The sequence below is a fragment of the Gnatocerus cornutus genome, chromosome 1, assembly GCF_029298725.1.
Source record: "Gnatocerus cornutus isolate USDA-ARS CGAHR chromosome 1, icGnaCorn1.1, whole genome shotgun sequence".
Taxonomy (NCBI): Eukaryota; Metazoa; Arthropoda; class Insecta; order Coleoptera; family Tenebrionidae; genus Gnatocerus; species Gnatocerus cornutus.
In genome coordinates this window covers 23653869-23659868 of record NC_142233.1, presented here as the reverse complement: position 1 = coordinate 23659868, position 6000 = coordinate 23653869, and the positions used below count along the sequence as shown (strand labels likewise).

The 6000-nt window shown below is 33.7% G+C and overlaps 1 protein-coding gene across 5 annotated transcripts in view; it reads left to right on the top strand.

The window, feature by feature from the left end:
• Positions 1-5387: 5387 nt before the first annotated feature.
• Positions 5388-6000, top strand: part of rhea (Talin_middle and talin-RS domain-containing protein rhea) — a 33807-nt gene continuing 33194 nt past the window's right edge. For 3 of the 5 annotated variants that reach the window (XM_088049990.1, XM_088049989.1, XM_088049991.1), the window contains exon 1: positions 5388-5525. The gene's annotated coding sequence lies outside the window, so the exon portion shown is untranslated. The remainder of the gene's footprint in view (positions 5526-6000) is intronic. The other 2 variants (XM_088049987.1, XM_088049988.1) reach the window with 2 other exon arrangements.

Sequence of the window (6000 nt, the reverse complement as noted above, 5' to 3'; positions counted from 1 at the left end):
GCCCTCACGCGGCGGCTCTGACATTTTTTTTAGAAAACATCTCATTAATTACCATCGCAATAATGTATATTATTCTGTTTTAAAAATGAAAAGGTACATTTCTTGTGCATATTTTTCATCCGGTACATCAAACAATACTTAACCGATACTCACTTGCTTCCATGAGGAGTAAAAGCGAGCAAACACTTAACTTTAATAAGTAAACTTGCGCTCATAAATTTACTAGTTTCATTACCAAAAACGAGACGGTTTTTTTTCATCATATCAATTATTGTGGTTCAGGAATCTATTTGTCACAACTGTAAAAAAGATAGAAAAAAGCCCTTATTCGTGCAATATGAACTTTTTGTTGTCATGCAAACCAGGAAACCAATAAAACCAATAGTGTCACTACCTGGAGTTCTTTTAAAAGTAACATTTTTGGATTTCGCAAATTACTTTAGTTTTTTAATAATATCTTTGAAATTACTGACCCCAGTTTGAGTTCTATACCACGTTGGAAAGCTTATTTAATAGGCTTACTAAACAGTATTGCACAATTCCATCTTTAAAAAGAAACTGAGTTAAGCAACGTAACTTAAAAAAGTATTTTTTCAATAATATCTCTAATAAGTCCGAACCTGATGGATCAAAACAGACTTAGAAGACAATGATTCAAAAATTCTACAGGACAATGCAATTTAAGGCCCCGAAAGTAACTTTTTCGTTGTTTTACTTCAATATATGCAATCACTTGGCGGTAGGCGGCGCTGAAGACAAATGTGCGATATCCCTATATCCTAACGCATTTTTTCATTATACAAGAAGTTTTCTAATAGAGCTCATTAGACAACGATACTGAGTCTTATAATTGTTTCTTAACAACTGGGTCGTACAAGTCATATGTATGATACATTAATATGTAGTTCATAAAATATTCTAAAACTAGGATTTTAATATTACGGTGTTTGGCAAAAAGTGACCGCCTATAAAATGTGACTATTAAAAAATTCAGAAACTTTATGAATTTCCGCGATGAATTTATTTATGAGCAAAAGTTCATGCACACGATACACGTTCTGAAAACACTTGACACATTCTCTCTCTCCACTTACTTGAGCATAAAATCCGCATAACGCCCCTTTCGAGCTCTCATTTCTTGGTCAAGTGCTTTTTTAGCATGCGTTAAAATTTGCCCGGACAAGTCTAGCGTCGCGCGTCGTATTTGCGGCAAAAATCTCGTGAAATTTATATCGTATTTTCCTAAAAGTTTTTCGGACGTCTATAAATTTCATTTAGAGACACAATTGAGTCTGCTATATCGATTAAAGAAGAGCAGGAGAATCGTTAGAGGGTCTGCTGCATAACGGCAATGCTAAATGCACATCGACGAACGAGCAATAAAGTACTATGTGTAGTGAATGCGCTACCATAAATAACCCATTAGGGATGTGCTGTTGCGACCCTTCACCATCTATGACAAACTGGAGCCCTTCGAGACCACTCATGCGGAAATGCTGCTGTTTCTGCCCTCGCGAAGTCTTCTTGTCAGCGAGGATCGTAAAAGAGATTCACATTACTGATAAATTGGAACGACGAATTGGATCGGATGACTAGATATTAAAATTTATTTATTGTTGGTGGCTGTAAAGTTTTTTGGCAGAGATAGCACCGAGTTTTTCTCTTGTAATTGGATAAATAAATGCTCCTATTTTTTTAAAATATGAATGAGTAACATCAAAATTTATTTTAATACTTGTTTTGGCCTTTGGAGTATTAAAATTTTAAAGTTCTGATATTTTTACAAAGAGAATCAAATGTTCCGCAACACATTATACACCAGATAGGTGTGTATAAAATGAAAACTGATGTACTGGGTGAACATAGGGAAATAACATATACAGGGTGATTTTGAAATAGGAGCGGAAAAAAAATCACGGCTTCATGGAAATAGGTAAAAGACGTTTTCTGTGATTTTTATCAATTTTGAGGTAAATGTTAAAATTCTAAAATCCCGACCTTATTCTGATATGCACAAAATAATTTTAACAACAACGCAGAGTATTTTGTTCATTAATAATGTATCTATGCCTTAATAACCATTGGCGTAGCATAAAAATTGAATCAATTTCTTTTATTTCTTTCTTGAGACTGAGACAGCAATTTAAAAAAAACCTGCCAAATTCAAAAGTAAGGTTAGTTCAGACAATGTGGAGATAACTCTGCAATTTTCAGTAACACCAACTTTGAAATTTGAAATGTTTTTTTAAAAATTGGACCCTAAAAATGGCTATCGAATTAAGAATTTTTTTCCGGCAATCATTTTTTTTTAGGAATTATTAATGCATGATTTGTCGGCTGAAATCATGCATTAAAGTGGGCTATTAATGAATGATTTAATGTGTTTATAATAGGCAACTAATTACACACGCAATTCAATAAATTCAATAATAATCTGAAGACGAGGTTCTGAAGGCTCTGGATCTGTTTGTTTACAAATACCAAATCAAAACGACGATTTTAGACTTCACATAGAGACTCCTAGTTCCATAGACATCGTTTGGAATTACACTCAAATTTGAGAACTGCGGACACATCGAGCACATCCATCATATACACAACCTCACTTTAGTTTTTGTATATTTGGTTGCATAACCACCTTTGTACCAATTTTGTTTTTTTGGTGAATTTTTCAATATTCGATCACCTGAAAACTTTTGTAACTATTTCTATGGTTAATGGGCGATTAATCGCTCCATTACTAATCGCTTTCATTAACTAACTTGTTTGTTAAATAGCTATTAAAGCACAATCCACAATTTCCCAAATTTTATTCCGAAGTTCGGGAGAGTAAAAAAAATTAAATCTAAATTTCCATGTTATTTATTTGTTTAGCAATCCGCCGAACACCTGGTACAGAAAGTCTATAGATGATTATTTCTCAAAGACAACGGTGCACTGTCAATTCAAAGATGCAAATGCAGTTCTATTAGTTTCTAAACACACGTTTTTATCATGATTTGAGTAAATGTGGCACAACTACAACTAAAATATCGACGTTTTTAATTTTCTAAAAATTCGGTGACTAGTGCAATTTGAATATTAAAAAAATATATGATACTGTTAATTAACTCATTTTCAACAAAAAATGAGGTTGGCTCTTTCTTGCAACTTACAATTAGTCTTAAATTGTTTTTGGTATCCACTAACTTTACATCACAAAGCCGAAACTTTTTGTATGTCAGAGTGCTCCAGTTTTGCAACTTTAATTAAAAAAAATGAATTGATTCAGGTAAAAACTTCAAAGTATCCTATAAGAAAGTTTTATGGGTTGCAGTACAAAATAATACAAGGTGTTTATAAATGTTTCTAGCATCAAGAGTGGCTATGAAATGTCAAAGAAATTCGCCGTTTAATATAAATGTAGGATTAGATTTTTCAACTGACATTTGTAGTTAACCTCAGTCATAGAGCAAAGTAAGTTTTGTGAAGAAAACTGTTCTAGTTGTGGTTTGAAACCTGAAAATCAAAAATTTGGACACAAAACCGTAACTGAAGCATCGTTGACGTAAGTAACATTATCAATAATTTTCAAGATAGTTATATTCACTATGAAAACAAAGCGGCAAAGTAGTGCTCGACAGGAATTCCAGAGCCACCCTTGATGCTAGAAACATTTATAAATACCTTGTATGATAGATTAAAGAATAAAAGTTTAATGCTAAAAGTAAAGATTTCTGAGCAGTCATTTGACATTAATATAAATTTGTTACTTAAAGGACATTTTGCGCAAAGGCATGGTGCAACAAAAATTGAAAAAACCTTGTGAAAATGGCTGGAAACTCTTAACACGATTTTTCGTTAACATGAAATCATAGTTACATTACTCGTTTATGAGCAAAACAACAGAAGCGTTACAATGGCTTTAAATACTGGAAATTTAAATTATTGGGGGAACAGTTCAACAATGTTGCGATTTTTCTAATTTTATTTTGGCCTTACTGCGAAAACAGAAAGCGCGGATTTTTTTTTAAACATTTTTTGGTACTCTGGGGGACCAATTACTTGCTCTCTTTCATGGTGGTGCGCCACTTTCCGGACACCTGTATTTTGTTTCCTAGGTAGACATGTCTCACATGCTTAAGAACCCCATAACAAGAAATGCCCAATAGATTAACATCAGGCATATAAAATTAAATCAGCAAATTGTATTCGTATCTACTAGTCGGTCGACTAAAGAATTTGGATTATTGTGAGCATGTATATACCATAAAAGGTAATCCAGAAGCATAAATAGGTACATATTTACAACAGCATCAATAAAAATTCTATTGTATTTGTTTTTCATATCTTTATGACAAACGTCAGCTTAACAAAGCAAATCAAAGTTTACTCGTTCCAAAAACAAAAAGACCAAAATATAAAAAATGCAACTTCAAATTACGGGCAAGCAAGAAGTAAATTTGGTTGTTACAATACGTCCAAATCCTTATCTTAAGCAGACAATATGCCCAGACCAACTTTAAACATGTAATTCTCCGAAATTGCTCAATTTTTATTCGTAAACACAAACAACACTTTATCAGGCTAATAAATGCACAAGAAATGTCACGCTTATGACGTCAGTGAAGGTTTCTCATAGTTGGATATTATCAGATAATGCATCCGGGATATTCGTGGCCACCACCACTGGCCACCGTAAATAGTTGGCATTTTTAGTCATGCCAATTTTTCTTAATTAGTAAAAAAAAAATTCATTGATTTTAAAATAAAACTATGTTAGTACCGTACCACCTGTGCAACTCCAGTTAAAAATACCATAGAATAGCATAAATAGCAGTTTTAAGTGTTTCGTAATTTTCTTAGTGGGATTAGTAATTTCAGAATGACGTTTTCCCACATCCCCGTATCATCTAATAGGTACACATGGCAAGTGGGTGTAATAAACCCAACTACCTTTATCGACCCACAGCAATCGAAAGTTGTTACAGACTTTACTAAACTTGCGTTGGCGCGGTAAAATAGGACACGATAATAACAGCACAAGTGCATTCTTTCCGAGTAGTAATTCGTACATTAAAATAATTAAATATGGCACACTTTCAAAGAAATAAACAAACCGTTTAAAATCGATGTCCTGCATTCATGAATTAAGCTATAAATTCCATGCTTCCATATTTGGAAATTTAAAAATCCAAATGGGAGAATGAATAATGGAGCCATTCATGACTGTTAATTACAAGAATTGTAACAGCTCGAGGAAGATTGAAATCACTTCCTTATTAACTGTTTATGACGCGATCAGTGATAAGAAGCACGTGCGGTAAAAAATCAGTTCATTGAACAATTTGTTTGAAGAAAGAATCGGTCTGACGTCCCATCAGGTGTTGCACCTAACTACGCCACTGGTAGAAGCAGCACCGTCAGGGGGCGCCACCTAATCCTCCATCAGTCGAAATCTATCCAAGTGAATTGGGCGTGTTTTGCAAAACGGTCTAAATTAATGTGTTTTTTATCGAAATGAAGTGACTGAATTTTCACCAAAAGTAAGTAATTTGATTTTATTTGATCCTGGCTGTATTGTACACAAGTTTGACGTTTGTAAGTCGTGCATCATCCGCGCTGTGACCCTTTAAAATTGCATCTGTTTTGGTCGGAGCCACTCGCGATAAAAATAATTCTTATCAGCAACCAATTGTTTACAAATCTATAGATATAATTGCATCTGACCCAATTTTTAAGCCACACATTCTGTTCTTTTTCACAATCACCTTGTATGGTAACGAATGTAAATAAAACTCAGTGGGCTTTGAGTTTTGACAGATGTATTCGACATTGATTTTCTCACAAATTCAATTTGTTAATTAAAATTCCAAAGTAAACACATCTAGATTTCGACAATTTTCGATCAAATTTCTTCCCTAATCAATAGTTCTGACGTTGGCTTTATTTATATTCTGTTACACTAAAGCCTGGAAAAGGGTGCCAGTGGCGTAGGTGTACTTTAAGGGTGCCTTCATC